At 39.6% G+C, this 23,702-nt stretch overlaps 1 protein-coding gene and 1 long non-coding RNA gene across 12 annotated transcripts in view; one reads left to right on the plus strand and one right to left on the minus strand.

Annotated features, from left to right (window-relative positions):
* Positions 1–3,156: 3,156 nt before the first annotated feature.
* Positions 3,157–6,533, minus strand: LOC119707712. The gene is made up of 2 exons (XR_005258821.1): positions 6,398–6,533; positions 3,157–6,290 (listed from the first exon to the last, which is right to left on the minus strand). It is a non-coding gene; the product is annotated as an uncharacterized LOC119707712 (long non-coding RNA).
* PACSIN2 (protein kinase C and casein kinase substrate in neurons 2) overlaps positions 6,172–23,702 on the plus strand; it is a 54,514-nt gene continuing 36,983 nt past the window's right edge. For 6 of the 11 annotated variants that reach the window (XM_038153036.1, XM_038153044.1, XM_038153047.1 and 3 more), the window contains exon 1: positions 7,003–7,150. The gene's annotated coding sequence lies outside the window, so the exon portion shown is untranslated. Of the gene's footprint in view, positions 6,313–6,631; positions 6,773–7,002; positions 7,151–7,188; positions 7,655–14,770; positions 14,835–16,831; positions 17,964–23,702 lie in introns of those variants that run through there. The other 5 variants (XM_038153037.1, XM_038153043.1, XM_038153041.1 and 2 more) reach the window with 5 other exon arrangements.

Genomic DNA, 23,702 nt, shown 5'->3' on the forward strand with positions numbered 1-23,702 from the left:
GAGGTTGAAGTTTGAAGGCCTAATTATATTTTCACTTCTAACATGAAAAACGTATGTGTGTAAAAGGAGTTTTAAGGAACAAAACTGAACTAACATGGAATTCTAATATACTAAGATTGGTTTTCTGGTTATCAGAACTGAACTGTCCTGGTTTCAGCTGGGATAGAGTTAATTTCTTCTCAGTACCTGTTGCAGTGCTGTGTTTTGGGTTTGGAATAAGAATAGTGTTGATAAGTCACTGATGTTTTGGGTTTTTATGAAGTTGTGTTTATCCTAAGTCCAGGACTATTTTTTTGTCTTGTCTCATGTTCTGCCAGTGAGAAGGTGCACAAAAGGAAGAGAGAAGGAGCACAGCTGGGACAGGTGACCTGAATGGGCCAGGATATTCCCCACCATGGAATATCATGGCCCGTCTCTAAACTGGGGGAGTTACTCAACAGGTCTGATTTGGGTTTGGGAAGGGGGGTCTGCAGATGGTGAGCAGTTGTATTGTGCATCACTTGTGATTTTTTCATTATTATTATTGGTAGTAGTAGTGGTACTACTACTACTACTACTGCTACCCATTATTATTGCATTTTATTTTACTTCCAATTATTAAACGGTTCTTATCTCAATATACAAGTTCTACTTCAATTCTCCTCCTCACTCCACCAGTGTGGGAAGGGGAAGAGAAGGAACTAAGCGAGTGGCTGAGTGGTGTTTCATCTCCAGCTGGGCTTAAAACCACAACACAAGCCCCAGGAAAAAAAATCTGTAAGTGAGCAGCAATTCTTCCTTTTCTATGCAGAACTTGAGGCCTCGTGTACGTCAGTGAAATGTTCTTGAGAAACTCAAAATTAGGAAGCTCTCTTGCTGCGTAATGTCTGTTTTTAAGGCTTGTTGAAAAATTCTCAGAAGGAATTTGAGTAAGGAAGAAATCTGTGTTAGCTGGAATGAGTGTGCATAAAGCACCTTTTCTGCAGTCTTGGAGAGTACCAAGGAAACAAAAACAGTCATAGCCAATAGTTCTGTGGGAGGAGGAAGAGGATGATTTGTGGATATTATGCTGTGAGATGCTGGTTCATGCCTAGTCTTGAAAGGTAAAGGTGAAAATCGAATTAGGGGGAAGAGGAACTGAAAGGGAAAACTTTAATTGCTTACTCAGAGATAAAATCTTCACCTTTTCACTTCTGCATCATTAACTAAACCTCTTGTTGTAGTAGTGTTGCCTTCTGCTATAAGGCAAGGCGACCTGGTTTCAAGGAGCAGCACGGCGACCCAAACTCACCATGGGTCACTCGGGCCAAAGACGCACACTGACACCAATGTGGTGGATGGTCAAAAGGCCTTTATTGTCTCATCTCATGGGGTTAAATAGTCTAGGGGGCTTCACTACGTCAGAGGGGGTCTGCAGTACCATCTATGGTTAGTAAGGAGTGGAAAGTTACTAGAGTTAGGGGGGTTACATTCCTAGGGTGATCGCTTATCTCAGGGGATTAACGGGAGAAGGAATCCTACTGCTTTCCATCACATCGCGTGATCTTCCGTTCGCCTGTCCCTATCTACCACATAGTAGGACAGACTTAATGGTACCAAGTGGTGCCCAGGCTGGTGAGAGCCTAGAGCATGCTCTGCTAAGAGCTGGAACTGAGGTGGGGAGGGAGATGTGTTTCCCGCTTGAGGCAGGTGTCTGCTGCAGGAGTTCAGGGGAATTGACTTACAGGAGTGATGCTGACGTGTGTAATAATAGACAACAAACCTCATGCATATGCTCTCATTCAGAGGTAAGGTAGCTCTTTTTGCTGGAGTCTGAGTCTCCAAAAGGTTAAATCCTGTTTCAGCTCTTGAGAGGACTTAAATCTGAGTGACTGCGAGCAGACAAGCTCTTAGTTCTGACTGTGGCCTTGAGCCAGTCATCCTCCAAATGTATCTCACAAAGAAACTTTTGGCTCTCAGGGGAGCAAAATAAATCAGAAGTAATAGTTCTCAAAAGTTCTGACTTAAGTCAGAATAACTTGCCAGGCAGAGCTGATAATAAATGTGTGTCTTCATCCTAAAATACTGTTCTTCATATGGTCCAGTGCTCCCTGGCATAAGGAGAGTATTGTATGAAGAATTAAATGGACAAGCTCTAAACAGCTACAGGAATTGTTATAATGGCATCAGTGTAGAAGAGTTTATTGTTAGAAGAGTTGAATAGTGGGGCTTGCTTCCTGGGCACTAACCTTTCTCCCTATTAATTCTTTGACATGGAAGGAATTAATAAGATTCCCAGAGAATAGCTTCTGTACATGGCTTGAGGAACTTAATTAGTATAAAAGAAACTGTATTATTCCTAAAGCTACTTCACTACTGTTGGCTTTACAATAGGGCTTCTGCCTAAAATGTCCCTGTCTCCTGATTCACTTCCTGCTATAAACTCAGCAAAACAATAGACAATTCACAGAAGATATATAGCCCTGCATTTCATCAGCAGAACATGTCAGGCAGAGCTCATTTATCTGTGGTAAAGGAAGGGCTTTTCTGTGGCACTATAAACCAGTGTTGTTGCTCAAGCAGTTGCTGTTCAGTTGACTTGGATGGAAATTACAGAAGGTAGCTGACATTCCGTGCCTGCTTTATGACAGGAGTTCACTCCATCCTTTGGGTCAGTGGAAAGGACTCTGTGCCCCATGGTGCAGAGGTATCCATTTATGCTGACCTGTGTGGCTTCTTAAAAGACAAAGCTAACAAAACAAACAGAAACTTTATTCCTGTCTTCTCTGCAGAAAACAAATGTGGATAGCTGAGAAAAGCTGACTTTAGCCACAGTTTTGTTAAAATCCATTATTAAGAGGAAATAGGAGCATAAATTAATATCTTGGAAAAATTGGTTGTTTTATACTGAATTATAGGAAGTTGTGTGGGCTAGACTCTATGTTTTTACACCTTTTTTAAGTTGCCTAGACAAGCTCTCCATACTTGAACTTTCCCAGTAATGACAATCACATAGATACCTTTGCTATTGACAGAAAGTCTTGTATGCCTTAATTATTCTGCAGTTTTGTACCTATTAAAAGCAAATAATTCACATCTGAGGTAGTCATAGACAATTGTTGTAAAATAGAAACGTTTGGACAGTATGAAACAGTAATTAAAAACACTCATGAAAAACAAGGAGACAACAAAAAGTACTTCAGACTAGAATATGGCTTTTATTTGAAAGGGTCTTTCCCAGTGAAAGCTGCGCAGTGAAACAGTGAAATTGATTGATTTGAGTGGAATTAAATTTAATAATCTGAAATTTGTTGTCATTGGTTGGCATATATAGTCACTAATGGCATTACATTTGCAATCAAAATATGTTTTTTAGTTTTTAAATACAAGATTTAAATTTACATTTAAAGTGTAAATAAAGATCATAACGCATGGAGTTTCTTAACAAGAGAGAAGGAGTTTGAAGAGAATTCTGAAATGTTACAGCAGCAGTCGAGAAACACAAAATTTGTTCTGAGTGAAGGCAGGAGACAGAATTTCTTTATAGGCAAAGTACTAGTGCCTAAAAGGACACATGGAATTTCTGAGGACAGCAGAAGAAACAAGAAGCATATTTAAAAATAGATTGTGTTAAAAGTAAAAATAACCGTGGGATACTTATCTAAAATGAGAGGACTTTTTTTCCCCCACAAACTTCCTGTCCTGTTCCTAACAGTCTGAATCAAGTGCTCACCAGTGGGACTGGAAAGACTGTCAGCTTCTCTTCCAAGGAAAAAGATTAAGGTAATCTTTCACTGGATGTCACACTTTTAAGCTAACTGAAAATGTACAGAGAACAGCTGCTTTTTAATACTTAGGAAAAATCATCAAAGTACCAAAATCAAAATTATTAATATGGTGGAGTGTGATTCTCTACATTAAAAAATTATTTATGGTATCATAATAGTGTCATCTTGCTGGGATCTTGCATCACTGATGATAGATATAATTAGACCACTTATCTCTTTTAACTCACTATGAGAAAAACTTAATCTTTGAATATACGTAAAGCCAATTTACATTTGATAAATTGAAAGAAATTGTACTTTATTAACCTTTCTGGTGTATTTCCCCAAGCAATTTTTCAAGTGCATATATGTATTTATTAAGTGCATGTAGCCTCAAGCCCTGTATATATTTATACAGACATTAAACTGTGTTACTATAAGTAAAGCAGTCAAATTACTATACCTGCATATGTATAAACTCCAGTGCAGACAGATTCTGCTTCCTTCACAGGAAGAGCAATAGTGTTGATTCCAAAAGTACATTAAGGTGACTCTAATAATGTTGCTTCCAAATTGCTTCAAATACTACACTTGGAATGGGGTAAAAACTTGGCAGTTAAAAATGTATTTTCAAAACTCTTGTAACATTTATTGTCTTACTGGCTTCCAAAGGTGTCTAGGCATTTTTCATTTAAGTGTCAAACTGATAGAAAACATCTTGCAAGCAGAAAAGAATATTCAGCTGGCTCAAAAATAATATTCCCTAAAGTGGTGCCTTGAGAAACTTCCAAATATTAAATTAAGATGTTCATAAAAATTGCCTTTTGGTATGTATGCTTTATTTTTTCCAGCTAATAGTCTGGAATTTTTTATCTTCAAAATTATTATTTCATAGCAGTTATAAAGGTGCTAGTTGAATCATAAAGATGTTTAAGTGAAACATTGAAAAACACAATTGTTATTTCTCAGGTTATACTAAAATCTGAGTCCAGTTGTTTGTAAAAAATGTTGTGTAAATTCCTCATTTCTTATCAGTCTCCATTCCCTTGGAAGCCAGAACCAGTTGCAATTCCATATGGAGGTGACTCCCAAAATAACACACTGCCTTTCCATTATGACACAAGGGCTAAATTTATTGTACCTATACATGTGTGTGTATATAATATATTCCATATAATATATTCTATATTATATATTTTATATATATTATATAGATCTCTATAAAAATATAGTAAGCGTATATATGGAAATACAGTAAAATAAATGTAAATAGAGTAATAAATTGTATACAATTTCTATGTACATATTACAATGTAATATATATAATTATATGTTATACATATAAATAGATATGTATATAATGTGTAAGCAGTACATCAGCCTACCTAAGTCAATACATGGGAATAGCTGATTTGAAGAATATTTTCTTCATTGATAAAAGATTGTCTGATAGTTTGTGTCACCAGACTCAGGACTTGAAAATACATTTCTTACTCCTTTTACAGTCATTGTCCCAATTTGGCCTAAGATAAGAACATGGGCCCTGGTTTTCACTGGGAGTAGCATAGATGCAATCAGCACTGGGTTTGTGCGCAGTGGAGTGGTTTTGGGACACAAGGTGGTAGCATTCAATGAACTCTGTGTGGAATAGTTGAGAATTTTCTGTACCAGTCCACCTTAGGCTGCAGGTTCTGTCCTCTGCCAAACTGGAATTCCCTTTCATCGCAGTATGAGCGCTGTTCTATGATTTACGCTGAATTCTTGTTCTGTTTCTTCTATCTTTGAACAAGTTTGAGCATTATTTGAGCAAACAAAGAGATGAATGACTGTTTTGATGTTAGGTTTAAGAAAGTCTAAGTGTTCTGGCATGGAGAATTTCCAGCTTTGACAATGCTCTAGGCAAAACAGAACCTTAATTCCTTACAGAAAGAGCTGTATTTATGATTGTATATGTCCCCTGTAGTGTGCTGATCTCACATTAATGAGAGAGACTGTAGAAAACTAAAGTGCAGCTCTGGTCAGAAGTATAAGAAACAATAAATTACAAGATTTCTCCTCTCAAATGTTAACTGCTAACTTTCAACACAGGAGAGTGAGGGAAGGGAGAAATCATGTTCAATCTAGGAAGTTTACCAACCTGGCCAAATTTCACAGTAATGTTAATAGCAATTAATTCAAATCCATTTATCAAGGACATTCAGAAGATAAAATTTATCCCAGTGTCATGGTCTTAAAATCCTACTCAACTAATCTAAGAGAACTAAAGTTAATGAGTCACAGACATAGTGAAAGAGTACAGGAAGGCTTGGCGTCGATCTGATTATATGCAGACTTGCATAAGAAACACGGCCAAGAGGAAAGTACTGTTTTGCAGCCCTACCCTGTGATCCAGAGCTCTTGCTGTCCTCGAACCAGGCTGTCCCCGGGGATAGCGCTGGAGGCACAGCCGTGATGAGAAGGGCAGATGGGAGGGAAATGCAGAAACTAGCGGCGAAGGCAAAGGCTGAAGGGACGAAGGAAGGTCACCGTGGTGGCTGCTGCTTGGAACTTGAAATAGTTCTCTGTCTAAAAGAAATAAATCCGAAAGGTAGGCGAAGGCGTGAATTACAGTTCTGATAATGGGCGAGAACCGCGTAGCTCCGCGGAGAGCGGTGTAACTAAGCCAGCAGTACCATGTCAGAGGTGGCCCCTGTCCTTGAGCCCGTGCCCGGGGCAGCTGCGAGCCCAGCCCCGGCTCCGAGCGGGCGGTCCCGGTGGCGCGGCGCCTGCGGAGCGCACCGCGCTGTGCGGAGCAGAATCAGCGCCTGCACCGCTGCCGCGCGCGGAAAAGTCCCCGACACTTCTCGGGATCTTTCAACTCGCTCGCATTTCGCTTCGGGAAACAACCTCTGCTTACTCACGGTGCCCCGCAGTGGAAACGGGACACGGACGCAGCGTTATTCCTGCCGCGCCCTGCTGCGTTCCGCAGTGCTCCTGTCATGGTTTGCTACACTCGGACACCTGGCTGACGCTGCGGCCGGGCGGGCCAGGCAGCCGCTGGCCCCGGGGTAAGCCCGGGCCGGGTCCGGGGCAGTCGGAGCCCCCCGGGGTGAGGGCCGGGGGGGCGGGGCCGCACGCGTGGCTCTGGCTGTCCCCGACGGTCACCGGGGAACGCGCGCCGGCCGCGGGCGCGCGCACCGGCCCTCACGGCCCCCGACGGGGAAGCGGCGTTGATTGGCAGTCGCGGAAAGCCAATAGACAGCGGCGAAGCGGGAGCTTGCCCTCGCTCTCGACCAATGGGGAAGCGGCTGGGCGGGTGGCAGGGGGCGGGTGGGGGCGGCGGCGCCGAGCGGAGCGCAGGGGTAGGTTTGGTTCCGCCGCGCTCTCGCCGTCTCGTCACCCCCACCCCCGCCGGGTACGGGCGACGGGCAGTCCCGGCGCTGCAGGTGAGGGCCGCTCCGCGCCCTGGGGCCCTGCCTTCGGGAGAGGCTCGAGCTGGCGGCTGGGTTTGGATCTCCGTCGGAGCCGTTGGGCAATGGCGGGCGGTGGGTCCGGGCGGGGGGAGCCGCCGGTGCCGCAGCCGCGCCGACGGCGCTGCTCGTGCTGGGGTCGGGCCGAGCGGGCCGGGCCGGGGAACGGCCCCCGGGGAGCCCGCTGGGTTGGCTGGTCGCCCACCCCACGGCGCTGCGGCGGGCGCGGGGAAGGTGAAGCTCTCCTTGCACGGCGCCAGGCGGGGAAGGGCCGGGCCAGGGCTTGCGAGGGATGACGACACTGGCTCGGTTCCTGTAGGAGGGGAGAGCTCCCTGCTCGGGGAAGTTTAGTGACCCACTCGGTGGTGGTGGCGGCGGCTTTGGTTTCGGGAGAAAAAGAAGGCGAGGATGGAGTCCTAAACTTGGGCCGCTGGGTTTTTCCTCGAGGCTTTGAAATCCCGGCGCCCCGCCTGATGGCAGGTAACGATCCTGGTTTAGTGGGAGGAGATATTTCTACGGGCGAGAGTGAGGTTTTAGGCAGCTCAGGCCTTTCTGAGTGCTAGTAATGACCCAGCTCAGTCAAGCTACTTGGTCTTGCGGTTGCCGCCTTCTATCTTGACTTTCCCTTTTTTGGCCTATGGAAAGAATCTCCTCGTGTCCCAGAGCGAAACGACTGTGTGAGAGACAGACATCTCTATGTGCACTGAGGCTACCTGGTTAGGGAAGAACAGGATGGGTACAGTGTCTGGCTCGCTGTATCTGTCCTTCTCAGCTGTCTCTGCTTGGTGTGACTCAGAAGCTGATAGATTTAGTCATCCTTTTGCCTGAACACTAAAGGAAGCCAGAAGGATGCAAGTGCTGTACGCTGTCCTTTGTAAACTGCACATTTTGAAAACTAAATGAAGTCTTGCAGTTTTAAACGCTTGAATTACTTGATTAAAATCATAGATTAGCTAGGATAATTTAAAGCTAGTTCACAACTCCTTACATTTCCTGTACCTGTTTGTGTAAGTTTGATCATTTGACACAGACTGCGGTAAAAAAATGAGCTGTGGATGTGCTAGGCACTTTTGTTTCTGTTGTGCTCTGCAACTTCCCACTTGAAAGGCTGCCACGAGACTGTTCTCTCTTGCTATTGGGGAGTGGGTGAGAGATTCCTTTCTGCTAGTTGGGATTTAATGCCAGCATCTATTCAGCTCTTCTTTAAAGCCAAAAACCTTTCCCTTTTAAAAGTTAAAACAATAGTAGTGCATTATTATAAGAGCCATAGTGAAGGCTGCATTATGTAAGCAGCTAAGTTTTCATTCTAGTTTTAGTGCAACAAAAGGATCATTCTCAAAGTAAAAGAGTTTGCCAGCTGTGTTTCAGTTGGTCAAAACTTGTTAATTGCATTCTTTACTATTAAGGTTATTAACACCGAACCCTCATGTGCTGGCTGTTTTACACTTGTACCTGCCTGAAATTATATTTTGTCTAACTTGCAATTTGCCTTCAAAGATAGTAGTTATATTCTGCCAATTATGGCTGAATCAGCTTAAACAGGAGCACATATTATCATAAGGATCATGTCTGCTGAGCACAGTGCAGCGTCATTTTAGAGATCCCCAATCTCTGTTCACTACAGCTTCAGTGTGGTGAGCAGAAGAGGTGTGCAGGTGCCGCCTTGCTGTGACTGTTCTGTGCTAAAGTGCTCCAAACTCCCTTTTGGAAGTAGTTTACAAATCTGGATCAATTTTTCCCTTTTTTATGCCTTTGAAATACTATCATAATAAAATGGCTTTTTGATTGTGGTCTAGATCATTGTGGTCTATGAATGTTTTTAAACAGTGCCTTCAGAAAATACCTAGATGATCTATTTTTCTAGTGGGTAGATGTCTGCTTTCTTTTCTTGTGACAAGCCACTTGAATGTTGGTTTGAAATCAGTGAACCTGTTATTTTTACCGGGTGACATGTTTGGATGATTTAGTGTCTGGAATGAGAAGTTTTGTTCTCATGGTCTGTTTGTGGAGCATATGGACACCTTTTCCTGCTCTAGAGCTGAGTGAGCTACGAGCTTCAATTCTGTGCTTCCCTTATTGTTGTTAAAATGAGCCTGGAGGTGACTGTGGGTTGAATGGGTAGCCTATAAATGAAGGCTAAGAAAATTCTGTGTTCATTGCAGGAATTGGATTAAATGCTTAGCAGTGCTGCCAGTCAGAAATTGCCTGTGCTTGTAAAAATCTGTGTTGTAATACAAAGTAGCTAAAAGGTAGCTTTCTGTTTCTGAGTTGGTATCTGGTTTTCTTAGTGTAGCAACTCATAGAAAAACTGCATCTTCTCATGCTTTAAGTCGGGAGAAGAGTAGATGCAGACTGAAGGTGGTTTTTGGTTTGGGTTGGGTTTTTTTTTTAAATATATTTTTTAAACATCCATATAAACTAATACATGAGTGCCTTTTTAGTTCTTAGAATCCCTGCTTTTTAAAAAAAATACTATGATTTAATGACTTTCTTGTTGCCTGAGGCCTGGAATGAAGTGTCTAATGCTTGAATTTAAGACTAGTCTGTGAGATTAACAACTTCTTTGTAACATGGGATTTAATTCAAACTCTGTCATAATTGCCAGAACTTCAAGAGGTGACACTGTTCCTTTCAGCTAAACCCAGTTACTGATTTTTGACTTAATGAACTATTCCCAGGAGATGAAAAAGAAGGAGTAGGAACTAAAAGAGTGATGTAACTGTGCTGAGGTAAACCAAACTAAGTCTTCTGTGATTGAGTAGAATGCTGTATTTAATATGAATGTTTCATGGGTGGTTGGCTCACTGGGATTGAGAAGAATAACCTGGAGTGGACAGTAAAACAGCTGCTGTACCCTGTGGTTGGTTCACAGTCTCCATAGTCCAATTTGTCACAAGACTTGAATGTTGTTCCTTTATGTGTTATCTTTTAAGGTGCCTTGCTTAGGGGAGGGGAATAATCCAAATTTCTCTAATGGTGTTGGTCTAGAATCTGCCTTCAGGAGTGCTCTTTGGAGTGTGAGAGATTCTGCTTAAGCCACTGGTGCACTTGCTTAGAGTCCTGTGGATCTTGGTGGACAGGATGTGTCAATATTTGAGGAGGTTCCCAGCCCTAATTAGTAAATAGGGGTAGAACTAACATGGCTATTGTAACACTGCACAGTAATGAGCTCCAAGGCAAAAAGAAAATGCCTCTCAGGCTTTAAAATAAGGTGGTTTGATTCAAATTTTTAGATTATGCAAATGTTTAAAAACTGTTCTGGCTTACCCAAGGTATTGTAAACATTTTGATAGTATTGGAAACCTGTATCTCAAACTGTTTGGCTTTGGACCAGTGCATATTGTTAATCCTTTCTGCTTGTGTAGGACTCTGCTTTAAAGAACTAATTCCAAGGCATCTAAAGCACAAAAATTTTAAACCTTCTTTGCCTTTTATGACATACCCTAGAGCAGTGAATTACAGACTACAGTATAAACAGCAGAAATGGTGCGAATTAGAAATCTCCATGATATTATTAAATTTTTCTTTGAAACAGTTTGACTGAAACCAAAATGGCTTGATTTTGTGTCAAAAGATGACATAAACTTGTCAATATAACATAGTATATGCCCTGAAAATGGGCACCACTCAGTCTTTAAGTGACACTGTGGATGTGAAAGTATGTTCAAAGTATCTTCTTATGCCTGTTGCGACTGATGCATCATGGTATCCTGCTGTACTTGCAAGCTCTTAAGCTTTTGATATAAAGTAAGAAGTCATTTGCTACTAATAAAACTGGCTGACCTTGGTGTTACTGTACTGTTAATCCTGAAGTCCTTGTTGCAGAAGTGTGATGTTCTTTCTGTCTTATTTTACTGTGTCTTTGTGCATGAGTAGCACAAACAGGGCTCCTAAGTCTGACTTTCATCTATGATTGTACATTATTCTCTCCCACATACCAGGTAGATCTATTGCCACCTGGTGACTGTAGCAACAAAATGTGTATGTTGACCGGGCTCCAAAAGGCCTAGCAGAGTTTTTGTGCCTGGCATCTCACAGCCAGGGTTTTGGATTATAAAACCAACTTGCACAGAACTTCTTACTTGGCATAGCAATAGTAGGTGAATAACAAAATAAGAATTAAAAAAAAAATTTTTTTTTATTCTCAATAGCAGATGCACAGCCATACTTGGTTAACTTTAAAGTTATATGACAAAGAATATAATGAGCTGGGTTTTTTTCTAATTTCTGACTTAATAGGTTAAGTAAAAGATGCAGGGTGAATATGCTTAACATGCACTTTTTAAAAGGGGTAATGTGAAGTACAGATTTCAATAAATAATCTGCAGTGAGTCAGAGGACAAATGGGACGTGGTTTTAGTTTGACTTAAACCTGTCATCCTCTCCCTTAATTGAGGCTTTCTTGGCAATTTGACAGATACCTACCTCCCTGCTGAGTGGAACAATGCTACTTTCTTTTTGGGAGAAATGATAAATGGATAATAAACAGGTATAGATCTGTTAAATGAACTCTGTATTTAATGGAACCACACGTATGCAACATCAACTTGTAGGCATGCTTACTTCCACATTTCTTGAATAATATTCTCAAAAACATTTTTCCAAAATATTCAGGTTCTCATCCCTTAATAGTAAAGATAAAAGCTTCAAAGCTCATTTTTCAATTACCTGAAATAATCTAAGCATTCAAAGTAATCTGATATCTGGTCAACATATAATTGTGCTTAATTTCTAGGTGCTGCTGAACAGCTTGCTTTTAGGTCTAGAGGGAATTCATTTGGAGGAAGTTACTCCTAAGTTCTTGCTGTGTTGAGTGAGGTTACGGTTCCATTCCAGAATGTGAACACGCTGTTTTATATAGGAGAAACTGGGTAACCATTTCCTTTACACAGCTTTTCATTAGTTGTTGTGTGTTAGAGAGCTTCATATAAAGGATGCTGTCAGTCTAGTGTCATTCAGATACAGATAGAAATAAATTGAGTGGTTAGCGTTCCCTCTTTTGGTCAACTAAATTCTTAGAAACTGTTACACCCACACCTGGGAGTATTGCCGTCTCACTGGTTATTGTTAGGGCTCTGAGAGTTGAGGTTTTTGTTGTTTTTGAAAGCTGGTGCAACTGAAAGTAGGAACAACCAGCACATAAGGAATGATCCACCAATAACTTTTGATTCTTAGTGCCACTTCCCAAAGCAAACTTCCATGTTGTCTTAAGCAAACAGAGTTCAAAATGGGAAGTTAAAAGTTTTATTCTGTTCCTGTGTCGTTGATGGCCTGTGGTGAGATGACTGTAGTTGGATGCCAGCTGCCCACCAAACAACTCTGTCACTCTCTTTAACTGGATAGAGCAGAGAAACTATAACAAAAAACTCATGAGTTAAGGACAGAGAGAGATCACACTCCATTTATGATCACAGCAAAGCTTACTTGATTCAGGGAAATTAACTTGTTGCAAATCAAATCAGAGTAGGGTAGTGAGAAATAAACGCAAATCTTAAAACACCTTCAACCAGCCCTTCCCTTTTTCACAGGCTCAACTCCACTCCTTATTTTTCTGCCTGAGTGGCACAGGCAGAAAAGGCATGGGGGTTGCAGTCAGTTCTTCACACATTTATCTCAGCTACTCTTTGCTGCTCATGCTCTTTCTCTCCTCCCACAGGAGACAGGTCTCCACAAACTTCTCCAACATAAGTTCTGTCAGGCTGCAGTTCTTCACAAACTGCTATGGTGTGGGTCCTTTCTAAGGATCAGTCCTTCAGGAGCAGCCTGCTCTGGTGTGGGTCCCCCACAGGGTCACAGGTCCTGCTGGGAGCCTGTTCCAGCCTGGGCTATCCATGGGGGGGTACACAGTCCCCCTTGGGCTTTCATCGCTCCACTGTGGGGTCCTCCACAGGCTGCAAATTTGGCTGTGTCCTCAGGAGCATGTGTTGGAGATGGCTTTAATGAATAGGCAGTTTTGGTATGTGGATCATGCATTAGCATTCTATAGATATTTTAAGATATTATTATTTGATTAAACAGATTTTAATTGCTGCCGCTCTTAAATGATGTAATTAGGTTGATTATCCAATTGCTAATAGTATGCAGAAGAAATGCAAAGGAATGATTAATAGACTTTAATCCAGGAAATAACCATTTGTAATCATCTGATCTTTTCTGAAAAAGACCATCCATAGGATTTGTATGAATTGATCCCTGTTGGAATTTGATACATCCACAAAGAAAATTTCCCCTTTAGGTAAAATGGATGTAGAGTCTACCACAACCCTGTTAGGTGCCCAGTTAGCTAATTAGTCCTTCTGCCCCTAACAGGGTAATCTCTCTGATGTATAGTCAGATAGTATATACTTCTAGCTGTCTACCTAACAGCACTTTATTTATATCCTAAAATTCATTGAGCATGTTCAGCTGAGTGTTCTGCTCCATTTCCGAATTCTTCAAACTTGATGCTTAAAATATTAGTTCATATTTATGAGATAGGGAAGTTAAACTTTGTCTTGGTACAGCCCAATGTGAATTGCAAATTAAGATCTTCAGGTTGTGCTCATCTCAGCGAACAGTCCAGATAGGTTTATCAGCACTGATTTTGGTCTTATTTTATATTTCCTCAGGCTTTTTTAAAATTTGTCTGGGCAGTACATCAGTCACAATTCCTGATCTGTTCACAGGTCACCAGTAATAATGGTAAATAGCTTAGCAGTAGCTTGATTAACACATCCAGCTTTGTAATATTTCTTGACTCTGTCTTTTCTGGGTTTAAAACAAATGTAACATCAGACTGAACTTGTATTGTTCTGTATCTTGATCATCACTCAGGATGATGTCCTCATAAAAAAGAAAGGGATGCTAAGAGTTTGGTTGTATAGTATCTTTCTTTTTACTATGTAATAATAATAATTATCAACTTGGTATGCTCAGATGGAATCTCACTTCTTCTGTTTTAATTGGCTTATCCTGGTTCTGGCCAGGACAGGTTAATTTATGCAGTAGGCAGGAGGGGCATGGCCAGGACCTGGAGGTTATTCTGTACCACATCAGGTAACTTTTCAGGGATGGGGGGAAAGGCTCCCTTCAGGACCATGAAGGAGGGAGTGCCCGGGCATTGTCAGGATGTTTCTTTGTTCTGAGCCTGCTAGAGCGTCCCAAATTGTATTTTAAAATTCTTGAACAAAACCTGGTTTGGGCTCCTAAGTCCTTTTAATTTCTAATTTGAAGGCTAATAATCATACCACTCAGATAAAATTATTTGTCAGCATTTGTCTTCTGCCTTGTTACTATGTTAAAGTGAGTGATAGCATTGTTGTGAAGGTTGTTACAGTAAGGATAATAAAGAAGCTTTAAATATATTTGCAGTCTACCAATACAACTATTTCTGTATTCATTCTGTTATCTTCTGTCATTTCTAGCTTTTGTTATATTTATTACTGTGAACTTCCCCTCTTTTCCACTTCACATAGAGGTGTTTCTGCAGGTAATGTGATTTTCTTCTTCTAATGTGGCTTTGGGGACAGCTATTAAAAAAAGTCTTGTGTAATTATCTGTTATTCTCATATTATATAATAATATTAAAATAAAACTGAAGTAATATTGTTTTATCAGGTTGCCGAAGCTGAGCTGCTCAGGACAGGATGACTTCTAGTTCTGTTATCCATTCTCTTTTGAGGTATGGATGCATGGAGTTCCTTCATGGGGAATGTGGTGTGCTGTTTGAGTTAGGACACTGTCACCTATAAATCCCATACAGATTTGGCAGTTGGGAAGGTGAAATATGCAACATACATGAGTGGCACCAAAGGGCCCCGCAATAATGTGCCATTCTCATTCCCACAGCAGCTTGTTGCAGAAGGAGCTGCGTGTGCTGTATAGTGTGTGGTATAGTGTGCATTAGTGGCCTCTGGTGGATACCACTTATTGCTGGTGGTGCAGGGACTCTGTGGAGTGTTAAGTGTTCTTTAAAGTTGCTAGTATTTCAAATGAATAATGAATATTATTGCAGAAGTGTCACCACTCCTTTCTTGACCAGTCCTCTCTCCCTACATAACCACATACAAGCTTTTCAGGTGTGTGACACGTACAGTGAAGTTTCAGTGTTTTTAAATAGGCTTGATTTATGTTCCCAGCGGCAGTATTCTCCTACTTGTATGCCTGCTGCTTACACATAAGCAATGAAAAAAACTTTTTTGCCTTTCTTTCAGGGTGACAGCCTTTTCTGAAGGGTATCTTGTGTGTGGTCTGTGTACTTGCCTATTCTTTGTGTTAGCGTGAGGTCTTTTAGCTTGTTAAACTGGCTCCAAAGTTTGTTGCTGCTTCTACTCGCAGTGATAAGTTACTTCAAAACCAGTGACAGTCTGTGTTGTGACTAAAACCAGTTTTTCACTGGTACTCAGCTATTTGTTCTTGCTAAGAGCCCCGTGGTGGTTGTGTTTATCTGGCTGTGCTGTGTCTGGGATCAGTTTTTTGGTCCAGCAAGAAACTTTTTATTTTTGCAGAGTAATTTTCAGCATTAGCATCTGACATTTCAGTCATTAGCCCCTGACTTCCCAAACAGAATTGATGGCAGAACAGGGATGGGTCAGGAGGAATGACTGGGGATGTGGCACAAACAATATCAATCACTGTCAGTGGAATGAATTTGTGCCATAACAAAGTGATCAGGCTACATGTTGAGCTATGGAGTGTAGTGAATGATTTCTGTAAAGTTGACCTGTAAAGTGAATGTTAAATGTAAACAGATGCTTTTATAGTCAGATGCATGCCAAAGGTGGTCAGGTGTAATAAAGGAAGGGAAATGGAATGGGTATAAATGCAACATTGCTGTTTGCCCTGGCAGCTGAAGCTGTGCTACCTGAACTGCTGAAATACAACTGAGAAAGATGTGACTCTTCTTCACTCACACTCTACCCTTACACTGTCTACAGTTAAGGGAATTGCAGATATGCTTGAACTTGTTTCTTGCTTTTTACCAATTTTAAATGCATGGGTGAATAGAAAAAAGTATAAAATTGTATTCAATTCATAAATTTAAAGGTAAACTTGTGGGTGTTTTCTTGATTTTTTTGCTTAAAATATTTCAGAGTGGAAGAAGACAATTGAAATACTTTTTAAAGTTAAACAAGTTCCAAGTGGAAAAGAGACAAAACTCCTTGCCTTTTTACTTTTAGAATATTCGCTTGTAAATAATGTAGGTCTTTCTAAGGTTTAATGCTGACATTTTATTCTTATGTGATGAAATACAATATTTACAGAAAAAAAAGTGAATGCTAAATAATTGTTTTGAAACTCCTGTGAGATGATTTAGATTAATCTGTTGGCACATTATTGTTAAACCAACTGTTGAAGAATTAGCTTTGAATTTCAATTCAGTGTTTGATTTCCAAAATTGATGCAATTTTGTGGAAAGAATCAAGTGTATTTTTATAATGTTAATATCTTCTTTCCTTTTTTTCCCCCTCTCCCAGGGTAAAATCTGGGTATACAAAAACCCCATGCCATTGCTACCATTTCCTAGACTGAAAAACTGCTTCCCTACCCTATTAAAACCTCTTCAGGTTTGTGGTTTTGGGTGTTTGGTTTTTGTGCTTTTTGGTTTTGTGAGGGTTTTTTTGTTAATTTGGTGGATTTTGTTTGGGTTTTGTTGGTTTTGAGATCTTTTTTGGGTCGATTGATTGCTTGGGTTTGTTTTTTTTTAGAATAATTGGAATTTGAGAAGTAGATTTAGTTGAATTACTTTTGTTCTGTGATACTGTCCAATCTGCTTTCTTGGCTATTCTTAGTGAACTACTATACCACCAGATTTATTTTTCTTTCGGCAGGTGCTTAGATTGGCTAGCAGAGAACATCTTAGAACAGTATTGCAGAACATTTTGTGGTTTTCTTTTTTTAATTGTTGTCTGCACTGGTAAAGGTGCCTGGGATATCATGAATGTCTTGTCTCTTCATTGAGCTGGGACCAAATTTATTAGTTATGTTCATACACACCAATTTGAAGAAATTAAAGGACAATCCATATAGTTTTAAGTGATCTGTATGTGAACCTTAAAATTTATTTGAAATGAGATTTCATCATAAAATTGGTTTGAATTTGGCTAAGAAATTCTTTGTCCAAAGTAGTATACAGGCAACTGCCTCTGCTTTGTCTTGTTGCATCCCTTGATCAGAGAGCAACGTGTGGGTTTAGTTTGTATCAAATAACTGTATTTTTAGCTCTTGGTTTAGCATAGGCTATTCCAGAGTTTCTGGTAGAATGTAAATCCTGTGGTGTGTGGTGCCATGAGTAAAATCTGTGCTGTGCAATGTTAACCGTTGTCAGGTTAGTCCCAAACAGATCTGTAACTGATAAACACAAATAGATGAAACAAGTATCATACAGTGATTCTGAATTTATTTTGGGCTGTGCAAGATAACCTATAGTTTCTATGCTTTATACTTTGATTAGTCTGATAAAGTATGTTGTTTCTGTTTCTACAGAGATCCACTTTGCTGGGGTTTTTTTACTAGCCCTATACAGAAACTAAAACTCTGATTGGAGATCTCCCCTTTATTCCTCCTCCCCTTTCTTGCAAAAGAGGCTGGATAGGAAGCACCTTTGTTTCTACTTGTTGTTAGGCATTGCAGAAACACTGTGTAATTAAGGAAAAGTAGTACTAAATTTAGCATGTAATTAATGTGTTGATGAACAAAATTACTAGTTTTACAGTAATAATTTTAGAAATTTTTATGTCACTGCAAAGGTATCTCATTGCACAGCAGGAAAGAAATGAACAGGCTTGGAAGTTTTCAAGTACATCTAAAGGTATTTTATTTGGTTTGTGTTTTATTTTTTGCATTTGCAGTATTTATTTCACAAATGGATTATTTCATACATATGGATAAAATACTATGTTTTCTGAGTGAATATTGCTATCCCAGTATATCTTTTGATATGATTTGTCTGAGTTGTGAATGATGTTAGTATTTCAGTTTTGAAGTTTATAGTGTGTTTTGTTTTTTTTTTAAATTTCAGGGTTGTGTAAAGCATCTAATTTATCTATACTAACTGGAATGCAATTTGTTAGGTAGGAAAAGTACCATCAAAATCTGTTGTACAAATTGGCTCTTTAAAGCTGAAGATTTTATAAACATGCTTCTCAAAATATGTTTTGAATTTGCCAAGGAAAAATGTATCACATGAATCCTTCAATTTTTTTATTGCAGTGAATAGTTAGAGAACAAAATTATGTAATATCATATCAGGAGAAAAAAGCTTTTATGAAAATCTTGTGAAACACTCTTTGTAATGCAATACCAATTAACTTGTGCAGTTTTCAACCCTGCAAACTGGGAAAAATAAGCAATGTAGAACTTAAAGCTCTTGTTGAATTGCTTTGTCAACTGTTGTTGCAATCCTCCAGGAATCTTCCCATTGCTTCCCAGAGTGAATTAAATTTGAGCTTTCTCTAGTTATGCAGCTGAAGCAACTCAAGAGAATTATTGGAATGTGCAAAGAATAGCATATTGCACCTAGGCTTTGACATTAGAATTTATGTAGCTGTGAATACTGAAAGACCTCCTGGAAGTCCAACCACATAAGCTTAAAAAGATGTTTATATCTTGTTTCCTAGTTGTTTTTCTGTCCTGAGGGGGGGGAGAGGGGAGGGGAGATCATCTCAGGTGAAAGACAACTACAAGTAGGGATTTGGCATATGTATGTCAAATATATAAAATGAAAATGCAACAGCTTGGAGTTTTGTCTAAAGTTAGGCTGCTGAAACTTAAATATTCAAGCAAGAAGTTAGGTATTTGAAAATTCATGTAAGAATTTGTTATTGGATTCCTTCTGGTTTTCTCTGGAATTCAGAGCTTGATACTGAATTACTTGTTACCTGTGTTAAGCTGAATAAGCCTTATGGAAGTAACTTGCCTCCAAATCCTGAAATCATTGAATATATTCTAGAATATTACTGCTGAAATGCCCTAACTAGAGGAATGTCAAATATGAATTTACAGGTTTTCAAAATTTGGATAAGCTTTCAGTGCCTTTATCTTATAGGCAGAAGTGCTGGCTTTGTACTTGGATATATTGGATCCCTTGAGCCTGAAGTTTTTCTCATAGCTAAAATGACCCTTCCTGTATAATTGTGTCGTGATTACTTTGTATCAGTGACCTTAGGAGGAACTTTTTTTCAACCTGTCTATGCTGGTGCTGTCTGTCCTTGACTTTCACCTTTCCAGACACAAGAAAATGGGCAGTGGTGATGCATTTTGATTGTTAGTTGAAACCACGGGGGAGTTAGTAAAAGTAATTTTAAAGCTATTTTGCTAGGACTTAGTCACAGCTGTGAGCCAGCACTAAACCTGTTCAAATGGCCTTCTTTATTGCTGCACTGTTTTTAGGTTGAAAAGGCTATCTTTAGAAATGTCTTTATTTGGTGAATGTTGTAGGGATATTGTTCACATATCCTCCCACAAGCATCCAGGGAGAACTTTGAAAAAAACATAGGACTCATCTGATATTGCAAAACAGTTATGCTGCAGTTCTAAATTGTCCCATTTGGTACCAGGCATCTTTACTGAGAGCCTCAGAGTGAAGACCAACAGAAGATATGTGTGGCAACTACTTTTAGAAAAAGTTCTTACAGCTGAACTGCAGGTGGATATTCTAACAAAATATTGGCTCGACTGGTTTGGTGTCATTAAAATTCTTCAATTTGTGTATCAATAAGAATAGACACACAAATATTTCTGAAAGAACAGCTGCCTTCCTTTGAAAGGAGTTTTAGGTGTCAGTGATAGAAATTCAAGTCTGAAATAGTTTGGATTTAGAGCTTTATCTCATGCCAGTGGATGTTACAATACAAATATGTTCCTATGATAAGGAGCAGATAGTTATACCAGGACATACCATGGCCAGGACAAAGACTAATTGTTGAGTATGTGTGTACCAAATGAGTGTTTTCTCTAGCCTGATTACCTGAGTATTTGCAATTTGTGTTGTGCAAAATGGACCACAGTGAAAGATCTGTGTCATTAGATGAATTAAGTATAGTGTGAACTTTTTGTGTTGTACCAGTGCCATAAATTTTTTCTTCACGTATTAGAATTCATAGTTAAAGGATTAGTGAATGGCTTTGGCTGCAGGATTCATCTGTGTAGCCCTGTACTTCAGCAAAAGAAAAAAAAGAAAAATGGACTAAAGTTGTGTGTGTGCAGAAGGTAAAAAAGCAAATGAAATAATGTAACTGGCCATGACAATGACACGCTAGCTTTTGTCTTTCAGAAGCTGAGTAATGTCTTGTGAATTGGTAGATAATTGATTGTAGAGTCCCCCCCACTGAACACTTTGAAGCTGTGACTGGACAGGGTGCTGGGTAATCTCAGCAAGGCGCCCTCTCCCATGAAAAATTGGACTAGAGAGGTCAGGCTGCTGCACAATTCTGTGATCATTATAACTTGACAAATACTCAGCTGAAGTATTTCTTGTGGGATGTGATTACTGTAGAAAAGTGTGGCTATTGGACACTCTTTGAAGAGATACTGAGTAGTCCAGCCTCATCTGCTCCCAGGACTAGTTATCAGGATCCTGTGACTCTCACCATAATCCTCATATTTTCCCAATTTCATCAGTTATTGTGTCGACTTCCCAATTAAAATCTGGCATTAAAAATGCAAACACATCTAACGTTTATCTTTTGTGGACCTGAAAAGTAGTGGATTTTTTTCTCAAAGACTGCTAGACTGTCCTTTTTCTTGATGAAAACAAAGACTGCTAGACTGTCCTCTGTCACAGTTAACTAGATCATCAATTGTCAGAGTCAAATGAGCAGAATTTCCAATGCTAAAGTGTCACTGGTCCGTGACAGAATCCATAAACATTAGCCTTCCTTGGTTTGAAATTGGCATTTTCAGCTGGAATTATAGCTATAGGCTTTTTAAGACACTGTGATAAATATAAAGATATGGAGGTGTTTTCCCATGAAATATACTGAATATTCAAATTCTTCATAGTTCTTATAAGGGGAAAAGGTTGGCAAGTTGTTAGAAGGTGCCGCGAGTTGGACACTGAATTTTCAGTTTCATAAATCACAAGATAGAGAATAGATGCATGTTGTCTAGTGAATCAAGGTTATTAAGCTCTTGAATACTCTACATAGCACATTCTTTACCAATGCTATTTTTTAGAAGTAAAATATAGTTGGTTTTTAAGTGTATTATCTATTTTTATAATTTTGGGTGACTGGTGCATCAACTAGGTATTTTGCCTTGGTGAAGCAGCTCTTCTGTCCTTCAGATATGGACAGTTGCACAGATTTTTTCAGTATAAAATGAATTTTAACTTAAATACAAAAGGAAAGAAAGAAACCTCTGTAGGAGTATTTGTCTGTGTACCCTTCAGATATTGTACCACAGGTTAATAATACTTAATGACAAGAGAACCTTTACAGCTATACTCACCATCTCTCTTTTGTGCCTTTAGTCTTCTCTTTTTAAATTACACATTTGTCTTAAACATGACTTTGCCTGTTCTGAGAGAACCTTAGTAGATACTCCAAAGTATATTTTTAAAATATTTTTTACAGTTGTTCTTTTGTGTGCTCTCTACCCTTAAGCTTTAGGAGTAAGGACAACACAACTTTGAAACAGCTGTGGTCTGAGCCATGATTGTGTGAAGGTTCCTTGTGACCCTGACTCTTCAGCTGTTGTGCTGCCTTTATTAGGAACAAGTGTTAATGAACTCATGGCTGGACATACTGGAGGGATTCTCTTTGTGGGTTTGAGAAACTTCTCACCTTCTCCAGAAAGCTTGAAGTGACCAAGGAGTTACCATGGGTACTGTTTGTTACTAGAGGGGGCATTAGCTTTTAGATTTTCTGGAGGTGGGCCTACTTTTTCTCACAGTGTTTATATATTAAGGCTTTAAGACTTCAGAACCAGAAGTGAGAAATGTCTGTACTTAAGTTTCACAGATGTTCTTAGCTGAAATGCGCTTGACTTGAATTGTGACCCTAAAGAGTGTGATTATCAAAAGCATCATATGTGTTGCTTGTGAAATATTATAAATAATATCTTTCTACATGCAATTTCTGTCATGTGCTCTTAATTGTCTAATGCTTTTTTCTGCAGTATTTCCAAGTCTTATATATCTATTTTATTCTACCATAAGATAAAGATAGTTCAGTGTGAAATTTATTATTCATTGAATAAGCACATCACTTGGTTTTCTTATTCTTGGGGAAATAGAAATCTTATATTCAGTTACACTTGGAAGGTTTTTCACTATAATCGAAGCTTTCATCTTACTGCTTCATCATCAGCTGTTGAATCATTTAATCCTTTTTTTGATTCCTTTGCTGCTCAGCCACTTAACTGACGAGCCATGTGGAGATATGGGTTTATAATAGCAGTCATACGTAGACAGGTGACTCATTTCAGTAACCAGAAACTATTGTAGAGCACTGGCTGAGATATTATTGTGAGCAGGGACACAGAGCCCTGTCCACAGTGTCATGGTGCAGTTCTGTCTGTGTGCATTGTCACCCCACCCTGCCCTTGGACAGGCACTGAGGATATCAGCTCAAATAGAAACCTTGGGAGGCAAATGTGGGATGGAATCTAGTGAGACATTCAAGCTGAACTCAGAAGCACAAGATCACTTGCTAGTGATAGGTAGTAAAATCCCTTGAAGGTGGACCCCAGTAGTGCCTTTTATAAGATGGCTGAAAATCTCAATGTGTTAAACAGCTCTAGCCTAAAACTCTGGTTTATATATGGGTTTATATATTTGTGTGCGTATACACTGTTACATATGTGGTTTATGCACAAAGTACATGTTAGGAATCCAGCTCAAGCTGTTCCTTCTGAGCATGTACAAGTTGGATGTTGTAATTCAGAATGATTTTATTGCATGATACTGACTTTGGTCTATTGAGGTTCCTTCATGCTATTATGCATCATGCAAAAATACCAATTGAATTCTCCTTTCACTTAGAAGATGACGTTGCATTTGAATATAATGACTCCAGACTTTCTGGAGTCTAACATTAAGCAGTTTTGTGATCATGCGTAGAATGATTTGCAGTAAACCAAATAGCTTAAGAAATTTGATCACTTTATTCTGAAGCTATTTGTACCTGCTTTTCTCAGCTGTTACAACTATCATGCAGCTATTTTCTGAGTGTGGGTGTTACTGACTTACGAGTTAAGTTGAATTCAAAAAGAAAAAAGGTGTGTTATTGTACCTTTAGTAGCAATTGATTAAGAATCCTTTTGTAGCCATTCAAAATTCTGAAGTTAGCAGCATATATGACAAAAAAAAGCAGTTGTGTAATTCCTGCTTTTACTAAGACTTTGTTTCAATACTGTGATCAACTTTAGTCTTATTTGATATTAGTGTGTGCTTGAATTTTCAACAGCAGGGTTTTTCAGACTCTGCCCTTGAGAGGGCACTAAATTGAACTTGACTGGGGTTATCTACCTTTCTTTTTTCTGTCTTCTGATTGTTTCCCATATGCAGGTTACATGCGGCTGTTTCAGTGCTCCACAGTCAGCGATGGCA

Source organism: Motacilla alba, chromosome 1A (genome assembly GCF_015832195.1).
Source record: "Motacilla alba alba isolate MOTALB_02 chromosome 1A, Motacilla_alba_V1.0_pri, whole genome shotgun sequence".
Taxonomy (NCBI): Eukaryota; Metazoa; Chordata; class Aves; order Passeriformes; family Motacillidae; genus Motacilla; species Motacilla alba.